Source organism: Thalassophryne amazonica, chromosome 9 (genome assembly GCF_902500255.1).
Source record: "Thalassophryne amazonica chromosome 9, fThaAma1.1, whole genome shotgun sequence".
Taxonomy (NCBI): domain Eukaryota; kingdom Metazoa; phylum Chordata; class Actinopteri; order Batrachoidiformes; family Batrachoididae; genus Thalassophryne; species Thalassophryne amazonica.
In genome coordinates, this window is record NC_047111.1 from 23683098 (window position 1) to 23703202 (window position 20105).

At 40.4% G+C, this 20105-nt stretch overlaps 1 protein-coding gene across 1 annotated transcript in view; it reads left to right on the forward strand.

Moving 5' to 3' along the window:
* Positions 1–754: 754 nt before the first annotated feature.
* Positions 755–20105, forward strand: part of flrt1a (fibronectin leucine rich transmembrane protein 1a) — a 109048-nt gene continuing 89697 nt past the window's right edge. Inside the window, exon 1 of the mRNA XM_034177785.1 lies at positions 755–1164. The gene's annotated coding sequence lies outside the window, so the exon portion shown is untranslated. The remainder of the gene's footprint in view (positions 1165–20105) is intronic.

Genomic DNA, 20105 nt, shown 5'->3' on the forward strand with positions numbered 1-20105 from the left:
ATGGATGCATGTAGAAACCTCTGTAACCAAAGGAGCTGTTAGCAATTTTTGCCGTGTGTGGTGGGGAAAGTGTGACTTTTATTTTTATACATTGGGTATTGCCAAGGCCTTGTGTCCGTCCATCCGTCTGTCTGTGTCTAAGTCCACTCCTATTACTGCCAAAGTATTCAGATTCACAGGGAACATTCTTGGGACACAGACCTTGAACAAGTTCAAAGATGGCGAACCTTGACCTAGTTTAAGAGGTTCAAAGGTCACATACTGTTTCCTATTTTTATGCTCATGTGTACACATGCAAATATTTGTTATGTGCACAAAACGGACACCACGTCCACACGCACACACACACACACACACACACACACGCGCGTGTATATATGCTGAAGAATGTTTTTTGGAGATATCACTCAGAAATTTCTCAAATACACCCGCAGGTCTGAAAGGGTTAAATTGGAGCCCGATGCGCCTCTTTTGCGTCTGTGTGCAATAACTGCGCCATTCATTCATTCATTCACTCATTCATTCATGCGTACAGGCAGATTAAAAACATTCATTATTGATGCGTAAAGACTGGAGAGACACGAGGAAACGTTATTCAAAGGACGTGCAGAGGAAAAGCTCTGACTAACGTGTGCGCGCAGCCTCCTCCTCTAACCCGCTCTCCATCCTTCACGCCTCAGCCTCTTCTTCCTCTCCTCCTCCTCTTCAGCACCAACCGGCAGATTGTGGAGATTCGTTTTTTTCCTTCCTCCTCCTCCGATTGTCAAACAGGACAGTTTATTCAGTGCGGATAGAACTGAGGCGAGAGGCGCATATTTTCTTCTCTCTTTCTTTTTGTGGTGTTGTTGGCGGAGGCGCACGGATGAGCGCGCACGGACCCGCCGGACGGTTAATTACCATCATCGGGGCGCACACAAGTTCGCCTGCGAGCGCGTCCGGTTTCTTTGTCGGCTGTGCCGCAGCGGGGAGATAATCGAGCGGAGGGAGCGGAGAGAGGAAAAGAGGAGCAGGAGGAGGCGCGTGATCGCGCTCCAGTGACTGATGATCAGCTGCACCTGCCGTCAACACAACCACAACATATGGGAATACACGGCGGTCACACCTGCTCCTGGAGGAGGGAAGGGCGAGCAAATCCAGGGGAGACACCGTCCACGTCCTGATCCGGTAGGTCTGATTGATGTGCACGGACTGCCAGCACGCGCCTTTAAATCAGCGGAATGGACACGTTTCTGTTTTCTCTCCTCCGTGCGCCTTCGGAGCCACGAAGTGTTTGGACACGTCGCTTCATTTTTCAGTTGTTTTTTTTTTTTTTTTTTTTTTGGCACCGAATCAGGCCCGTGTGTGTGTGTGTGTGTGTGTGTGTGTATGTGTGTGTGTGTGTGTGTGTGTGTGTGTGTGTGTGTGTGTGTGTGTGTGAGAGAGAGAGAAACATTACAATCGACTCTTTGCAAATTGCCAAACCACTTGATTGAGGGTGCGGGTTTCACTGAATAGCTGGCAGTCAGCAGCAGAACCGGATTCTGGTTCCAGGCCCAGTGTGGACGGTAATTCAAATCAAAGGACTGAAACTGATTACGGGTTGATCGGTTCTGTGCAAAGGGGGGTGGGAACAACATTTAAACAGTTAAAACTGTAAAAAAAATAACACAAATTTTGTCACCCTTCAGCAACTGTGCGTAATGTTGCAAAACAGCAAAAATAATTCTTCACATAAACCAAACAGTTTGGTTAAAAATCGTGAACTGGGAGGTCTGACTGTGCATGAAGCAGCCATCCTTTGACTTAATGTGACAAAGGCAGTCAGAATGACTGCATTTATTATTTGCAGCAGCAGCGCCTCACATCATGTGTGCGCATTAAATTGTCATGAAGTTTTAAAGCCAGTTGGATGTTATGACACCACACGCTGAAATTCACACAACCTGCAGCAGAAACTACCCCCCCCCCCCCCCATGCAAAAAAAAAAAAAAAAAAGGATCAATCAAATGCATTGGTGCTGCCTCAGCTTGGTTTTTACATTCAGGAAAATGCCAATAATGGAAATTGGTGAGCAGTTTGTCAAATTTTAATCTATTTTGGAGCATGTTGTGCAGCGCTGCATCATTTGCATCAATTTGCATCAGTATAATAAAATCGAAGCTCTGTGATGTCCGGGCCAGCATCATTGATGGCAGCAGCTCATTCAGCAGCTCTGAGGTGGATTGTGTCTCACTCCCATTTGATTTAATCACATTTGATGATATGCTACACCAGTGGTGTCAAACTAGCTGTCCAGGGGCCAGATAATGCCACAAATCTGTAGTTTACAGGCCACGGCTTGCCTTATAGTGCGTTATTTAAGGATGTGTACAACAGGGTGGAAAGCTCTCTGACTTGGTATTTGGGGTCCCAATATGTAGGCTGGGGTTTCAGTCCAGGACTCTGCTTCAGGGTACTGTCTCCATCGTCGGATAAAACACTTTATCTGCATCGTCCAGGTGTAAGGGTACAAACTTTTCGCAGAGGAAGTAACCTGCGATGGACTGGGATCCCATCCATGGGATGTGGTAGACGCTCATATGCTTTACGCTCCAGTATTTTGGGATAGGAACCAGCCTGATGGGTCTAGGGGCCTGTGTAGGATTATACTCTCTCTTTTTACACTAGAAAAAAGAGAGAAAACCTCCATGAAGTAATAGCATTCAAATGAATTTGGTCCATATTAAGTTAACAACAGGTAGGCGTACATATTATGTTAATTCTGTTGGTTTACTCCCATTTGGTCTACTCTTAGGAAAGTACATAAATCCCATTTCATCTACTCCCTAACCCCTAACCCTAACCCAACCACTTATAATTCAAAATCTTGTAAATAATTAAGAAAAAAAAAATCAGGAAAATATGAGAGTAGATGAAATGGCACTACTTTACGTTTCTGAGAGTAGACCAAATGGGAGTAGACCAAATGGGAAGAAGACAAAATGGGAGTAGACCAACCGGGAAGTTACCTTTGGATCGACTCATTTTATTTGTTAGACTGGTCCAAGAATTCTGTTTTTCAGTGTATATCCAGATCATTGCAACAAATGGTCTTCCCTATGACTTAAGCAACAGTTGCTTTAGTTGCCACAAGAATGCAGTGATTTGCAAAAAAAGTCTCAAGTCAGATGCAAACAAAAGTCTGACTTTGTATGTGCATGCCTGGACAAGCCCAGACACGTCCCACTGTGCCAATAACTGCAAATTATGATTCTTAGAAGATGCCAACGTGACCCAAAATAGGAAGTTCACTGATCCTCACATGAATCAATCCGATCAGAATCCAAAAATTCATAACTAAATATGGAATCGTTTTTGTGACGTTACTGATGGAGGTTTTATGGTCCCACATTTTTTTCACATTTTCATGACGCGGTCAAGTTTATCTCATTATTTTTAACCCTTCCCCTAACCCCAACCTTAACCATAATCCCCCCCCACCCACCCACCCACCTGTGTCACCCCAAATTTCATGATACCATCACAAATTAATTTTGTAATACCATCACAAAAATGTGCCGAATTTCATGACTGTATCACAAAGTAGTAGATTAAATCACTTTTCTGATACCGTCACAAACTGGTGTGAGATCAGGTTGCTGCTCCATGATGACTTTGTCATCCCTGTTAATCACAGGGGGTAAGTTAGGTGGACAGTGCTGCATATCATGTGGTCATTACCCGAACCTGTTTGTCCCAAAGATAACAGAAACAAGAAACAAGATCTCAAAAACCTTTAATTTCTTTCTCCAAGTCTACGATGAGGTCAGTGTCAAACCAAAATGAGAGTCTGGCTGATGTCTCCAGATCAGAAAGACAACCAGAATCTGAAATTATCCTCCTTTTTAACTTTCAAGAGGGCTCATCAAGTTCCGAAAAAAATTCTTAGAGACAAAATGGTAAGCAAAATGAGGTTGACATGAGAATCTTACTTTGAGCAGTGAAATTTTCCTCTGGGAGCTCGTTTATAGGCTGAATTTTGGTCAGCCTTTTTGTGTGTGTGTGTGTGTGGGGGGGGGGGGGGGCAGAGGAAGTTGTCAAAGCTGGTGTCCACAGCTTTGTTGCTGTGACAAAGTAAAAATGAAACAAAGGTGGAAAATGTGAGATCCGGGAGGATGAGCTGGGGCCGCGTATCAATAAAATCCAACAGGCCACAGAACCGCCGTGCAGCCACACAGACCGCTAGTACCATCTATCTGATGAAACCTCATGCAAACCTTTTCCAAATGCTGAGATCCTCAGCATTGAGATTAGATGATGCTCAGGTTGCATGATCATGGTGTCTCAGTCAACATTCTTTCAAAATGCGAGCCTGCCACGTGAGGAGGAGACGATTAGTTCTGGAGATAAGACCAGTGTGCTTTTCCTTGAATAGGGTGTTTTTGTTCTTCATTGATTGTTCAAGTGGTGGATCTCAGGTCCAGTCTGGGAGCATGCACTGGCGCTGTGCTTTGCTGCATCCACAACACCACGGAACCGCCTTGAGTCCTGAATGGCAACAACCCCACATCTCTAAAATAACCATCTATCTGCCACAGGCAGGTGAACTACTGTCATTCTCCAGCCACTGTGGTCCTCAACACTCAGGCATCCGCACGCTGCATCATGCACAAAGAAAATGTGCCACATGGCCAAACTGTCAAAGCTGGCGTTCCCTCACAGTCTCTCTGCCGCGTCAGAATCTGTCCAGTTAATCTGAGCTTGAGACCAAATTGCAGCTTTGATTCCTAACAATGAAAGTTGATCTTTTTGGATTGTGGAACGTTCTCTCACACACATGCACGCGCTGATTTGGGCCCATGTGACTGCAGCATTGAAGCAGCTCAACACGTGCCTGCCTCAGTAATCTGGTTCATCCCGTGTATGTCACACACAGATGGTCAATCCAAAGGACTCGGAGTTGTGGAAGTTGGAGCAGAGACTCTTGGATGGACTTCCTCCTGACTTGCTGGCATGGAGACCTGCGTCTGGCAGTAATGATGGCAGTCTTGGTGAATGACCGCCCTGATTACACTGCTCACTTTTATGACTGGCCACACCTTTCAGAAATAGCCACTGCCATGCTGACGCTGAAGAGAACTTTCTGACAAATTAAATTGTCTGGTAACAAATCATTTGTAAAGGGAAAACACAAATCATTCTCTGCTTACAGCTTTTTTTCCACTGTTTGCTGAAATAATTTTAATACTTGGCTCTGGGGAAACTAATAGAAGTGTTTCATTATTTTCAGACTAAATAACTAATTGGTAAAGAAATGGCAGTTTAATCAATAGTGGGTGTAATCATTTGTACCATCCAACCCTGAACTGATCTGCATGGCTTCATCAATCAATCATATTGTACAAAGAATTCAAATTTGCTGTTGCATGATGAGTTGAGGCACAAATCAGTCTCATCTGCCACAATAACCAGACTACTGACGACTGAGGCTCTTTAATTCACAATTAAGTCTTTACTGATTTGATGAACATCTGGGCTTCTTTCTTATTCTGCTGGGCTTGTTGCGTTGCATCCTGCCTCTAGGAAAGATGGCGGTTCTGCAAAGTGTTCCATGTGTCTTCATGCATAACTTATAGAAGTATAGCTCCACTTTTCTTGAATCCTTTGCACAGGATAATGTGCCAGCATGGTGCCACTGTGCTCCACGATGAGAAGGATCTGTTTGGATTTGATTCCTGAAGGACTCTTGAGCTGTCTATTCTCTGGTGATGTGGAGGCATCTGTTCGCTAATGTCAGCCCAGCTACATCAGATCCAGACTGAATTATTCAGCCGGATCTGATGCGTTTTTCATAAGCGTGAAGCTACTGTGATGTTCTGACGTGTGGAGCTCTTTAACAGAGGAGGATCTGCAGGCTCTTGTTTCTGCTGCTGTTTGAGCAGATAGTTTCCCGTATGACGCATTTCATGTACTTTACTTTAACAACATGAAACGGAAAATCACTAATTGCAAAAAAACAATAAAGTCAGCCACATTGAAACACTGGCTCCTCCCATGTAATGGCTCATAAACCACAAAGTTACACAGGCAAAAATGACACGCAAAACAAACAAGTGCATGTACACACAGGAACTGTAACTCTGTTGGAGACCGTACTGTGTATTTGCATTAACTCTCCTTCAATATGTTTAGAAAGAAAATGAGCAGTATGCATGACGAGGCTCCATTTAGACACGGGCTGGTTATTTTATAATATAATAGGGTGTGAAAAGGTCATATCCCGAATCCATGAAGATTTCCTGTTTGACTGTACGGACTCTACAAAGAAAACGGATGTCATGCTACATGGTTCAGTCTCTGAGTTTTCAGGGAGTATGGGAATATACTGGTTATCAAAAGCAAAAGGATTACAGCTTAGGGGAGGAACGCCACCTCATGTGCGAAGCGTGTTTTTGAAGTGACTAAAAGAGGAGGTAAAACATCATCCACCCACAGCTTTATGTTGAATTTAAGGTCAGGTTATTTTAAAACTAATTTCATCAAGCAGTGCTAGGCGGTCATTCAGGTGCGCATTCAAATGAGCCGCCTCAGGGCACCACTGTGCAGTGGACGACCCCTCAAAGCCAACACCTGGCTGCAGTAAATAGGTGGTTACTTTCAAGAAGTGGGGATGAACCGGTTGTCTGCCTTGGTGTTTGCCATCCAAGACTTGTAGTGGTTCTGTGGCGAAATAGATTGCAGTGGTGCCATCGATTGCTCCCAGACTGGACTTGACTTAATCATAAAGACATAAATACTCCATAGTCACACAAAGGTAGACAGGCAAACAAACTTGCCACTGATCTGCATATATCAGTTTGCTTGAGATTGTTGCCCTGTAAAAATTAAGGTGATTGGTATGAGGGACCTGCACATCATTTTTTATTGCTGGATAAGGCATATTGCTACTGGCTGACATAGTTACTGCAGTGTGATTTAAGCACAACAATTTGAGATGATGTTGCAGCAGATGATTGCTGCAGTTATGCTGAGTGCCCAAAATCTATCTACATTGACACACAGAAATACACCTTATCCCGCCCCCTTAAAATCTGTTATGAAATCTGTCGAATGCCATGTAATACCCAAACCCCAACCTCCCATCCTGTGAAATGAAACAAAGGTAGAGGTGGAAAATCGTGAAGTTCATTAAATGGCTGCTTGAGGATGGACATTTAACATAGAAGCCTATGTTAAAATGTCCAATTTTAGTGAAGAAAAGTTCTCTATGGCTAGTTTTCTCCTTGATGATAAGTTATTTTTAAAAAAATTACTATTCAGATGAAAATATTTTAACCCATGATGTTATGAATAATTAAGGTGGAGTCACTTTGAAATACCCTATTCAAGGAAAAGCACATTGGTCTTATGCCTACTCCAGAACTAATCGTCTCCTTCTCACGTGCCAAGTCCAGAGCTCTGCTAGGAGAAAACTGCTAGCTGGTGTGGCTGACTGTGTCGGTCCTTTCTGAGCATTTTATTACAAATATCTGATATAATATGGCTTGATGTGCGGGCCTTAATGGACCATCTAAGAAATCTGTGATCCAGTTTTTCCATCAAGTGACATGCTCATGTTATTTGATTTGGATGTTAGCACTATTAGCAGGTATTGGTAGCTTCATGTTGTTAGGTTCATGGTTGCTCCCTGGTTACTGAGGCAATAAGCCGATCATAATTCTTGGTATCTGCACCCAAGCCACCCATCATGAAAACCACCACCCAGTCCATAAAATTATACTTTAATAAAACAACTGAACCAAAGTTGGCCTGTTAGTTTTTAGCATGTTTGGTAAAGGCACCTTGACACATGCACAAATTTGATCCCTGCACTAGCACGCAATCACACCAATGAATAAACTTGTCGTAAATTGTTGTAAACAGCGCAGTTGCGTGCCGGTGCGCAAAGAAAATTTGAAAATGTTCAAAACTTCTGCATTAAATTTGTGAACTAGTTGTGAACATTGCACAACCTTTTTGAAAACTGTGTGCCAATGTGTCGTGCACAGCACATCTGAACAATTATGATGAGATGTTGCATCCATTTTAAACATAATTTTACAGATACATTATCTAACTCATGAGAATGAATGGAAATGCAGCTGTTTTACCAATCCAATATAATATAAATTATAAATAATTACCTTTGAGACAGGATTCCAAATGCGTTCTCCACCACACGACACACATAAGACAACTTGCAGCTGTAGATAATTTCTCTGTGATTCTGGGAGTGATGAGAGAATGGTTTTATCAGGCAAGTTCTGAGAGCAAACTATGCCTCACTGGCTATGAAATGGTTATTTTATATAACGTGGCATCAAGCTGGACAAAGCAGGATGCATTGGCAAGACAAATTGTGGGGCAGTGCGGGGATCAAATTCACACAAGTGTCAAGGTGCCTTAACTGTGAGACGGCGGGCATGTTCAGGGCATGTCCCACACAATCCTGCCCATGCACCACCACTTTAGTCATTTATGGGTACTTAAGCACCGCCAACATAGTGACATCCAGATCTGTACTATTTGAGCTTCAAACATACTCTCCAGAAACCGATGAGTGACATCACAGCAGGTTAGTCCACTATACATATATACAGTAGTGTTCAGAATAATAGTAGTGCTATGTGACTAAAAGAGTAATCCAGGTTTTGAGTATATTTCTTATTGTTACATGGGAAACAAGGTACCAGGGCAATTCTATGGTAACGGAATTACAATCTGAGCTAATCTGTCGTGGTTAGATGCCATATGTTCAGATTTTGCTGCTGTTGTAATTACGTTACCATAGAATTGCCCACCAGTAGATTCAGTAGATTCTCACAAATCCAACAAGACCAAGCATTCATGATATGCACACTCTTAAGGCTATGAAATTGGGCTATTAGTAAAAAAAAGTAGAAAAGGGGGTGTTCACAATAATAGTAGTGTGGCATTCGGTCAGTGAGTTCGTCAATTTTGTGGAACAAACATGTGTGAATCAGGTGTCCCCTATTTAAGGATGAAGCCAGCACCTGTTGAACATGCTTTTCTCTTTGAAAGCCTGAGGAAAATGGGACGTTCAAGACATTGTTCAGAAGAACAGTGTAGTTTGATTAAAAAGTTGATTGGAGAGGGGAAAACTTATACACAGGTGCAAAAAATTATTGGCTGTTCATCTACAGTGATCTCCAATGCTTTAAAATAGACAAAAAAACAAACAAACAAAAAAAAAAACAGATGTGTGGAAGAAAATGGAAAACAACCATCAAAATCGATAGAAGAATAACCAGAATGGGGTTCCAAGATGGCGTGGGTGTAACTGGTCGCACACCTGTGTCTCTCCACTGAAATTGAACAAAAACTATCATTATTCCTGAAAAAATGGAAAATAAAGGGATGACACGTATTGTGGTATGGCAAGCTTGAGGAAGTCTCTGAAAGCGAAAACTTCAATGACATCCAGGCAACCTAAACTGACGGACTCCAGCCTCCGAGAGAAGTTAGCCCCACAAGCTAACGTTAACATGACGGAGCCTACGTCTCCACGCAGCGGACTTACGAATGAGGGCCCTCCTGCATCCGAGCATGTGGCTGGGGAAGAGGCGATGAAAGATACGGCGCTGGACAAAATCATGGCTATGCTGGTTGAGCTCAAGGCAGAAATGGTGTCCATCAAAGCTGAACTAAAGACAGAATACAATGCGAGATTTGACCAAATTAACGCAGAGCTAAAAGGAGACCTGGGCGGGTGTGATCAGCGCGTAACCAAGACGGAGCAACGTATTTCGGACAACACAGATGGGCTGACTGAGTTGAAAGCCGAGGTGAAATCTCTGCAGGCTGAAAACAATATCATGAAGAGGAAACTTCTGGATCTTGAATCGAGAGGACGCAGGGGGAATCTAATACTTCATGGGATCCCAGAATGTGAAGAAAGGGGAGAGGATACTGAAGATTTTCTCGAGCGCATTATCCCGGAGATTCTGACGGGGCTCCGAGTTACGCCCCCCACTTTCACGATAGAGAGAGCGCACAGATTGGGGCAAAAAAGAAGAGAAACAGGCCCACCCAGGCCACTGATTATGTGTTTCCTGAATCATCGGGACAGGGCACGTGTCCTGCAGGCTGCACGGACCAAGAAAGACCTCTTTTACGGAAATTGGAGAGTTTTCTTCACGCCAGACCTGGCAGATGGAGTGCGCCAGCAACGTGCAGAATTTCGTCACGTCTGTGAGGAGTTTAAGAGAAGGAACCTCCGATTCGGCTTTGCATTTCCTGCTACTCTTTTGGTAACATTTTGAAGGTAAAAAATACTCCCTTAAAACACCGAAGGAAGCTGAGGAACTCGCTAAGAAGATACGGAGTTCAGAGAAGTAGAATGTGACTTTACAACCCAGCAAAGCGCACACATGGGCTCAGTTTGCTAACAAATTTGAAACTTGTGTCTGTTTTTTATATGGATAAGGTTACCTATGTAACATTTTTCTTTCTCAACTAAGTTACATTCTATGAGAGACTTAAAATATTTTCAATGTTATGCATAATTATATAGTGTTATAATGTTCAGCTCTTAAATTCTTTCTTTTAAATTGTCAGTTCAGGTCAATTTAAGAGCTCCATGTTAATATCTAGAGACTAACCTAATAATAACTTGTTTCTGACCACTTTACACCAGTTCAAATGCTATATAAATTGGTTTGGGAATATATGAATGAAGTTAAGCGGTAATAGGCGGGAGAGCACAGCAGCTTAGAGAGAGGTTCTGCCAATTTTTTTTTTACGTTTTCACTGAGAACTGCTTAAGGACGTCTCCCTGGAGGGCCCTTCCTAGGGTAAGGTCTTCCCTCCAACTTTCTTTTTGTCCTTTCAAATGTTTTTTGATCGGGTCTTGGATTCACAGGGGTTTTTTTTGTTTTTTTTACATTAATCCTTTTTCTTTCTTTTTTACTATGTTCTACTTACTTACTGTTCCTGTGTTCATGTGTTCTATTTGACTAGACAGTATTACAATATTGACAGAATAACAAAGGTGAAATTAACACAAGTATATCAATGGCATCTGAAAAAATACATATAGCATCCTTTAATGTCAATGGCTTACTGAGCCCAATCAAAAGGTCAAAAATATTAACGAAAATGAAAAAAGAAAAGATAGATATCGTATACCTTCAAGAAACTCATCTAAATGAAACGGAACATTCAAAACTAACTAGATTTGGCTATACTAAACTGTACTCCTCCTCATACAGGGGTAAACATAAAAGAGGAGTGGCAATTTTGATCTCAAGTTGATTATTATTTGAACAGAGTTTTATACAAAAAGATAAGGAAGGCAGATATATTCTGATTAATGGAAACTTGATCACTTTGCTAAATGTATATGCACCACCAGGAAGCGATATCACTTTCTACACTAATGTTTTAGACTTAATAGCCAACCACTCTGAGGGAACCCTAGTATGTGGCGGTGACTTTAACTTACATATTCAACCCTCCCTGGACGTATCAAACTCAAAGGTAACCACAAAAGTAACGCATAGTAAATTCCATAAATTAATGAAAAATATTGGGCTAATTGATATTTGGAGGGAAATGAACCCCAACACTCACCAATATACCCATTTCTCCAGTCCACACACAGTCTATACTAGAATAGATTACTTTTTTATTTTTAAAAACGATAGGACAAAAATAACAAATGCAACTATAGGAACAATAGACCTGAGTGACCATGCCCCAATCTACATTACAATAGAACTGGGAGAAAAACAAAAAAAATACACTTTGGAGGTTTAATACCAGTCTGCTCAATGATCCCTTGTTTAAAACAAAAATGACAGAGAATATTAAGACATATGTAGAGGAAAATGATACGGACGAAACCACTCCACCCAGCCTTTGGGACGCAGCAAAAGCGGTGATGAGGGGCCAAATTATTGCCATTGCTGCCACTAAAAAGAAACAGAGACAGAAAAAATTAAATGAACTGCAGGACAAATTAAAACTGCTGGAGGTTGAACCTGCCAAATATAAAAATACTCTCTTGCTTCAGCAAATCAAAAAAATCAGAGATGAAATTACATGAAATAATGAAGAAAATCCTCTTCACCAAACAGAAATATTATGAAAGTGGGCCGAAATTCTCTAAAACACTAGCCTGGAAACTTCGGAAACAAGCTGAAAGAACAATCTTTAAAATAAGAAATAAACAGAATAATGAAATTTTAACTAAACAAGATCAAATACAATCTACCTTCGAAGATTATTATAAAAAAAACTTTTTTCCAAGATCTCTGCAGGTAAAGAAAATGAAATAAAAACCTTTTTGGATGGTCTCAATTTACCCTCCATGTCTGAGGAACAGAATAAAAAATTAGGAGCGGAAATAACAATATTGGAAATACAAAATGCGATTAAAATGTTAAAAAACAAGTCCCCAGGGAGTGATGGATTCACCTCAGAGTGGTACAAGGCATTAAAAGAACCACTTATACCACTGCTTTTAAAACATTTAATTGGGCACTCAAAAAAATTCAAATACCTCCTAGCTGGAAAGAAGCCATCATCTCACTTATACCTAAAGAAGGGAAAGATCCACAATTTCAGTTTTAAATGTGGACTATCGTATATACACCTCAATTATGTCCAAGAGAATGTAAAGGATACTGCCAAATTTAATTCATAATGACCAAACAGGATTCATTTATAAATGACAGACCCAAGACAATATAAGACGAACCCTGCACATAATGAATCACATACAAAACAAAGAAATAAAGCAGTAATAATTAGTTTAGACGCCGAAAAGGCATTTGATTCAGTAAGCTGGCCATACGTATTCCAAGTGTTAAAGAAATTTCAAATAGAAGACCAAATAATACAAAATATTGGGGCCCTATACGATAGTCCAACCTCAAGAATCAAAATTAATGGCTATTTGACAAACACACTGACTCTGGAACGAGGAGTGAGACAGGGTTGTGCCTGGTCCCCACTTCTATTCGCTTTATACTTGGAACCATTAGCCCAATATATTAGACAGACAAATACAATCAATGGTATAGTAATTAAAAGTATAGAACATAAAATTGCATGTTATGCAGACGACGTCCTACTATTCCTGACCAATCCTAACACGTCTATACCCAATGTAATAGATTTCTTTCATAAAATTGGCCCACTATCTGGATACAAACTGAATATACAGAAAACTGAAATTCTTTGCTATTGGCAACCCCCTCCAGACTTCAGAAAAACACACCCTTTTAAATGCCAAACCGCATCCCTTAAATATCTAGGTGTGGTGCTCCTTAAGGATCTAAATACAATGTTAACAAAAAACTATACTCTTTTTAACAATAAGAAAGATTTGGAAAAATGGAATCTTATCCCTTACTTGAGTCTAAGCCAAAGGATTGAAATTATAAAAATGAACGTCCTCCCCAGATTTCTCTACCTGTTCCAGACCCTTCCAATTTCTATTCCAAATCAGTTATTCGATGAGTGGGACAAAACAATTTCAAGATTAATTTGGCAGGGTAAAAAACCCCGTATTCGATTTAAAACTCTACAATTAACAAAAAATAAAGGTGGCTGGGGTTTACCCTGTTTAAAGAATTACTTCATCTCAGCCCAAATCAGAGCTCTGATATATTGTTGTGACCCAAAATACGAAGCTCAATGGAAAAACATTGAATGTAATATATTACCAGATGTTCATGTGCAGGCTCTGATGGCAGATGAAAAACAACTTGGCCAGATTAAACAAATTGAGAATCCCTGGATATATTCAATACTTCATACTTGGAAAAAACTAATCAGAACACACAAACGTAACAAGGATGTGAAAATCATAAGCTGGTTTGCTTATGATACAAGTTTTGTGCCAAATAAAACAGATTCAAGATTTAAGTTCTGGATAGGGAAAGGCCTAAAAATATTTTATCAAATTGTTAAAGAAAATTACATAGAAAGCTTTGAAAAGATAAAAGAATCCTTTGGCTTAGAAAATAACGATTTTTACAGGTACTTACAAATAAGAAACTACTATAACCTAGAAATTAAACAAAGCAACAAGGACCGTAATCCCCTAATTGATCTTTTTATTAAGGCATATGTCAGAACTTTCGAGGGGGATAATATCTGTATTGTATAACTCCATAAATAAACTGGACAATCATTCTACTATCTACATTAAAAATAAATGGGAAAATGAAGGTAATTTTGCTTTAACAAATGAGGAATGGGAAATGATATGTACATCTCAATGGAGGACCACCAACTCTCATACTTGGAAGGAATTTGGCTGGAAAAGTGTATCACACTTTTTTTTAACACCATGTCAAAGTATTCACTACTCACAAGGAAACAGTCAGTGCTGGAGAGGATGTGGATGCCAAATGGCCCACCACTATCGTGTTTTGGGAATGTCCTGTAATTCAAAAATACTGGATGGAGATTAATAATGCACTACAACGTATCTATAACACCACCATTCCGCGAGTCTTCAAAACTATGTACCTGGGCCTGAAAATCAGAAAATGAACAAAATATACAAATATTTATGGAATATACTGTTGACAGCGGGAAAGAAAGCTATCACGAAGAAATGGATGACCCAAACGGCTCCGACTATCAAAGACTGGACTGACAGTCATTGGAATCAGGCAGATGGAAAAAATAACTTTTGGGCTCAACCTAAACTTGGACATTTTCCACAAACTCTGGAACAAATGGGACCTGTACACATGATCACCTGGATGCCTTATTATTCTTTTATTTTTTCTTGTATGTTATTTATTAATTTTTTCATCTACATTCGACTCTCTATGTCAAAATGTTCGTTATGTGATCTGTTTTGTTGTGTTTTGCTGTAAAAAAAAAAAAAAAAAAACAGAATGGCAAAGGCTCACCCATTGATTAGCTCCAGGATGATCAAAGACAGTCTGGAGTTACCTGTAAGTGCTGTGACAGTTAGAAGACACCTGTGTGAAGCTAATTTATTTGCAAGAATCCCCTGCAAAGTCCCTCTGTTAAATAAAAGACATGTGCAGAGGTTACAATTTGCCAAAGAACACATCAGCTGGCCTAAAGAGAAATGAAGGAATATTTTGTGGACTGATGAGAGTAAAACTGTTCTTTTTGGGTCCAAGGGCTGCAGACAGTTTGTGAGACGACCCCCAAACTCTGAATTCAAGCCACAGTTCACAGTGAAGACAGTGAAGCATGGTGGTGCAAGCATCATGATATGGGCATGTTTCTCCTACTATGGTGTTGGGCCTATATATCGCATACCAGGTATCATGGATCAGTTTGGATATGTCAAAATACTTGAAGAGGTCATGTTGCCTTATGCTGAAGAGGACATGCCCTTGAAATGGGTGTTTCAACAAGACAATGACCCCAAGCACACTAGTAAACCAGCAAATTCTTGGTTCCAAACCAACAAAATTAATGCCTCGCAGATGTGAAGAAATCATGAAAAACTGTGGTTATACAACTAAATACTAGTTTAGTGATTCACAGGATTGCTAAAAAAGCAGTTTGAACACAATAGTTTTGAGTTTGTAGCGTCAACAGCAGATGCTACTATTATTGTGAACACCCCCTTTTCTACTTTTTTACTAATAGCCCAGTTTCATAGCCTTAAGAGTGTGCATATCATGAATGCTTGGTCTTGTTGGATTTGTGAGAATCTACTGAATCTACTGGTACCTTGTTTCCCATGTAATAATAAGAAATATACTCAAAACCTGGATTAATCTTTTTAGTCACATAGCACTACTATTATTCTGAACACTACTGTACAGTGTATGATAAGAACATGTCAAGTCAGTGTTTTGTGAAAAATTATTTTACATCAAAGTGTCATACGGCTGATGTAGAATTGATAAAACTCACCAAGTAAATCTCCCCAGCTATACTGAGCAAAACACCCAGTACAGCAGAGAAAATAAGGCAGCATAATGGGAACTGCATAAAATATTGATTTTTGGAGAGTTATATGTTGAGAATTCTTGATAGCTTTTTTTTTTTTTTTAAATGCCAAGAAGCTCCTTTTCTTAGATTTCTCAGTTGGTGTAACTGACTGGTTTGCTTGTGCATTTATGGTTAATCATTTCTTGCACATGATAACTGCAGTAGGGGTCACATTATAATTATATATGTGTTCTTTGAGTGATGGCGAGGTTACTTCTGGTGAAAAAGGACAATCCAAGGTCACATGAGCACTCCTTGCCTGCTGTTTAGGACCTCATGAAGTTGATACAATGACCCAGTCAGGACACATTTCCACCCAACTGCATGCTAGCGACACTGCCGTACCCGCCCTCAGCCTCTATGACATCACTTCTGTCTTGCTACTGTGACTGCTGCATGATTCAGGACATCACAACGAACAGTTATGTCTACAAGAAGTTGGTTTGTGAAGACGACTGTATTTTATTGAGCCGTAAGGAGTGTGTGAATCAGTGCAAATTGTGCAATTTTGGAAGATTTGGATTTGCAATTATCAAGTTTCACCGAATGTAAGAATATAATTGCACTCAAAGGTCACATCAGAAAGTTTTGTTGGAGGGTTTACCTGACTCTTACAGACTGTAGATCTAGGAGTGCAGTCGACAAAATGGCAGATTAAACAATTTTCTTGTTTGGATGCCAAAAGTCCTGAATAAGGTTGAACTATGGGCATCAGCGACAAACATTTCAAAGGTTGCAGTGTGCAGCTGCTTAACTAATTACTTGATTGCATTAAAAAAACATTTAAAATCAGTATATTGTGTCAGAAGATGAATGTCCTTGGTAAGCAGCTATGTAATAAGCAGGCTAATGTAGAGAGATCCATTCATTATTGCTTTGCGACTTGGGACTTACTTTCCGTAATGACCAGCTCGCTGTAAGTGAGCCTCGCTTGGCAACCTGTAGCCGCTCAGTCTTGTGCTGTGATAAGAAAGTCCCAGATCATTAGAGTTAACTACAACTGACCAGGAAGGCAAGGCAGCATTTCTCACCGACAGCTGACATATTGGCGATATCGATGTTTGACTGAAGTCCAGATCATTCTATCCTGCTGTTTGACAGATTAGTTTCAAGGGGCGGTAGATGTCAAGAATAACTGTCATTAAATACGGATGAACTTGTGGCACATAAACACCTTTACAGAAGTGTTTTTGAAATATTTCCACCTAAATAACAAGTGAAGGCTTATAACTTGAGAATATGTGATAACAGAGTTATTTACTTTGTGCTATTTGGAAAAACGTTTTAAGATTCAGAACATTTACCTGACATTTAGCTTGGCGATTTAAAGGCTCAATAATGATTAGAAAACGAAAACATTTAGGTAAACAGAGGATTGCATTTCAAGCTACACTCACAGAAATATTTAACCATAACTTTTAAGATTTATGTAATTTTATTACATGACAAATTCCCATTTACTTTTTTTTTTAGATAATTTTAATCCAAACCTACCAAATAAACCTTACATGATGCATATTCATTACTGTAATAAATCCTATTTATTTGAAATGCATAATCCTCAGGTTTATGTATTTAGTATTAATAAAATATAATTACTCTAAATCAATAATAATGACAGTATTTATTTAAAATACATAAAGTATATTGTTTGATTTGCATAATGATTATGTTACCTATGCCATTTATCTTGTAAGATAATTACATGGCCATTCGTGTTGTTCGTACAAAAACAGTGAGCAGACGACCAATTTCAAGCTGGCTGTGGAATTTCTCTAAGTGCCCCCACGACTGTGGAGTTGGCAAGCAACACATGGCGTGCCAGAGTGTCGGCCTCACCACGTGCCATATGTGTGCATCATGTGTGTTTTGCGCCCCCGCCACTCCCCCTGCAACACATGGTGCGTGTGTGTGTTTCCTTGTTGATTTTAAGTATTTCACGCTCCTGTTATTAGACAGTGAATGGTGAAGTTTCCGTCTGTTAATCAGAGTTTTTGTAAACTGCAGGTTTGAATCCCGTGAGTGGTGTTTATTTTTTTATTTAACCAGGGTTATTTAACCGCCAGGTTCTGTATTGGTCCCCCTTTATTTAGTATTTATATCAACCCAGTGATTTTCACTAATTATACACCAATATCTAATCCTAATCCTTGCAGACTCCTCCTTCAGCTTCCCAAAAGCTCCGCCCACAATGTCCAGTTGTGCATCTTGTGTAGATTATACACATTCAGCTCATATATGCAGAATGGTACTTTACATCCCTAATACCTCTGTACGGGGTTGACAAAGATCACGTGGGTGGGGGTTGGGGGAATGGATAATCAATAATAATTAAGATTATTACATTTCTTCGGATGAACCAAACAGAAAGGGGAGAAAACTGTAAAGTTATAAAGTGTATTATTTTTTGCATAAAAATGGGAACAATCACTGTATTCTTATGTTGTGTGTGTGTGTGTGTGTGTGTGTGTGTGTGGGGGGGGGGGGGGGTGGTGTCTTAGCCTTTCTTCGGTATAAATAGAGGGGTCTCCAAGGATAAAAAGGTTGGGCACCGTTGCTCTAAGTTATCATCTAACTGCAGCAATGGTTGTGTTTCAAAGGCCGTCTACACCGTGTGACTGTAAATGCCGGCGCTAACGAGATTCCGGCTTTGTTGATAAATGACTTTTTCGGTTCTTTCTCCAAACCGCACCCATCAGAGCTCATTTCTAAAAGGTGTTGGTCGACAAATGCACACGCTTTTAAGTAATTTATCAGATATAAAGTGCTCTTTGCGTCCTCTGACTGGGGTGTTTTAGTGAAAGTAATTCTTCAGCCACAGTCTGTCCCCATGGTGGAGGGGGCGGGGCCACAGGACAGACCGGGGCGTTTAGTGCTGGTAACTTTCCTGCAGACTTGCACTGACTTGACCTTTGTCCATAACCACAAACGCACTAATAACAAGTGCATTTGCAGAGTAAACAGTAATTTCTGTTGGTGTCTGTCACCCGGCAGCTTGTGACACGTTTCCCGTCTCTACCTCCAGCTGACTGAGCATCTCCAGCTCCATAATCCTGTCATAATCGTAACATCCACCTTGCTCCCCGTCGCTGACTTTAGCACGCTGTAAATCTTTCAATCTGAAAATAAGTATCTATTAACTTTATTTATATGTAAATGAAAGAATGACATCACGCAGCCATTAGCGTATTTCACCGGAGAAGACTTGGCAACGGCATCTTTGGTGGATTTATCCGGACATTTATTGTAAACTTGCTGCCATCCTGTGCTGCGGACGCCTGAGTTTTACGAGTGCTGTTTATTTGGCAGAACAGCAACGGTGATCTGAGCACGCCGACTCCACAACCCAAACCCGTCCAAGACAAATAAAATCCAAACGGACAAGAAAACATTCCCAACTGTCCGCTAATTACTGTTGATTCTTATAGCGTTCATTATAAAATACAATAAAGAAAAAGTCCTGCTAATACCGAAATATCGATCATAAAGATATGAACATCTCTGTATGATTTTTGCATTATTCTGGTTGATATTTACAGAATGAGGCCAAGGTTGTTGAACACAAAGCAGCCTGGTTTGATGCATTTTTAAAGAGATTGTTGTCTGCACTGTTCCACAATGCCTTTGTGTGCAGTTTCATACGTCTGTAACTCGAAAAACAATCACACACAGCAGTTTTTATAGATATGTGGATCGTTTCTGTGACCAAAGTGCCTCCCAAGAAAGAAACTCTCCGTCATTTCAAAAGTGTCTTTTTCTAAATGTATCGTTCTGCGGTAACAGAAATGTCTGAAAGCGTGTCACGAATAACTCTGAGGTGTGACACGTTTTTATTCATCGCTGCTGACACACTTGTCAACACGAGTGGAGACGCAGTCCGTTTGTCACTCAGCTTTTGGATATTTGGCTTTGAATTTCATGTTACATGAGCCACAAGTGAGAAAAAAACCCCCACGCAGTGTGAACAGTGACTGGAGGAGTGATGGACATTTATAAATGAGGAATCAGATAATTAACACATCAGCCCAAATCGCAGGTTTAACCAACTACCCAAAAAATGAGACGAGCAACAACAGGGTGAGTCAGGGTGTCATGCCTTTAAAGCACCTTTGGGTCAAGACCACATGCTGTCATCACCCAGGTCACGC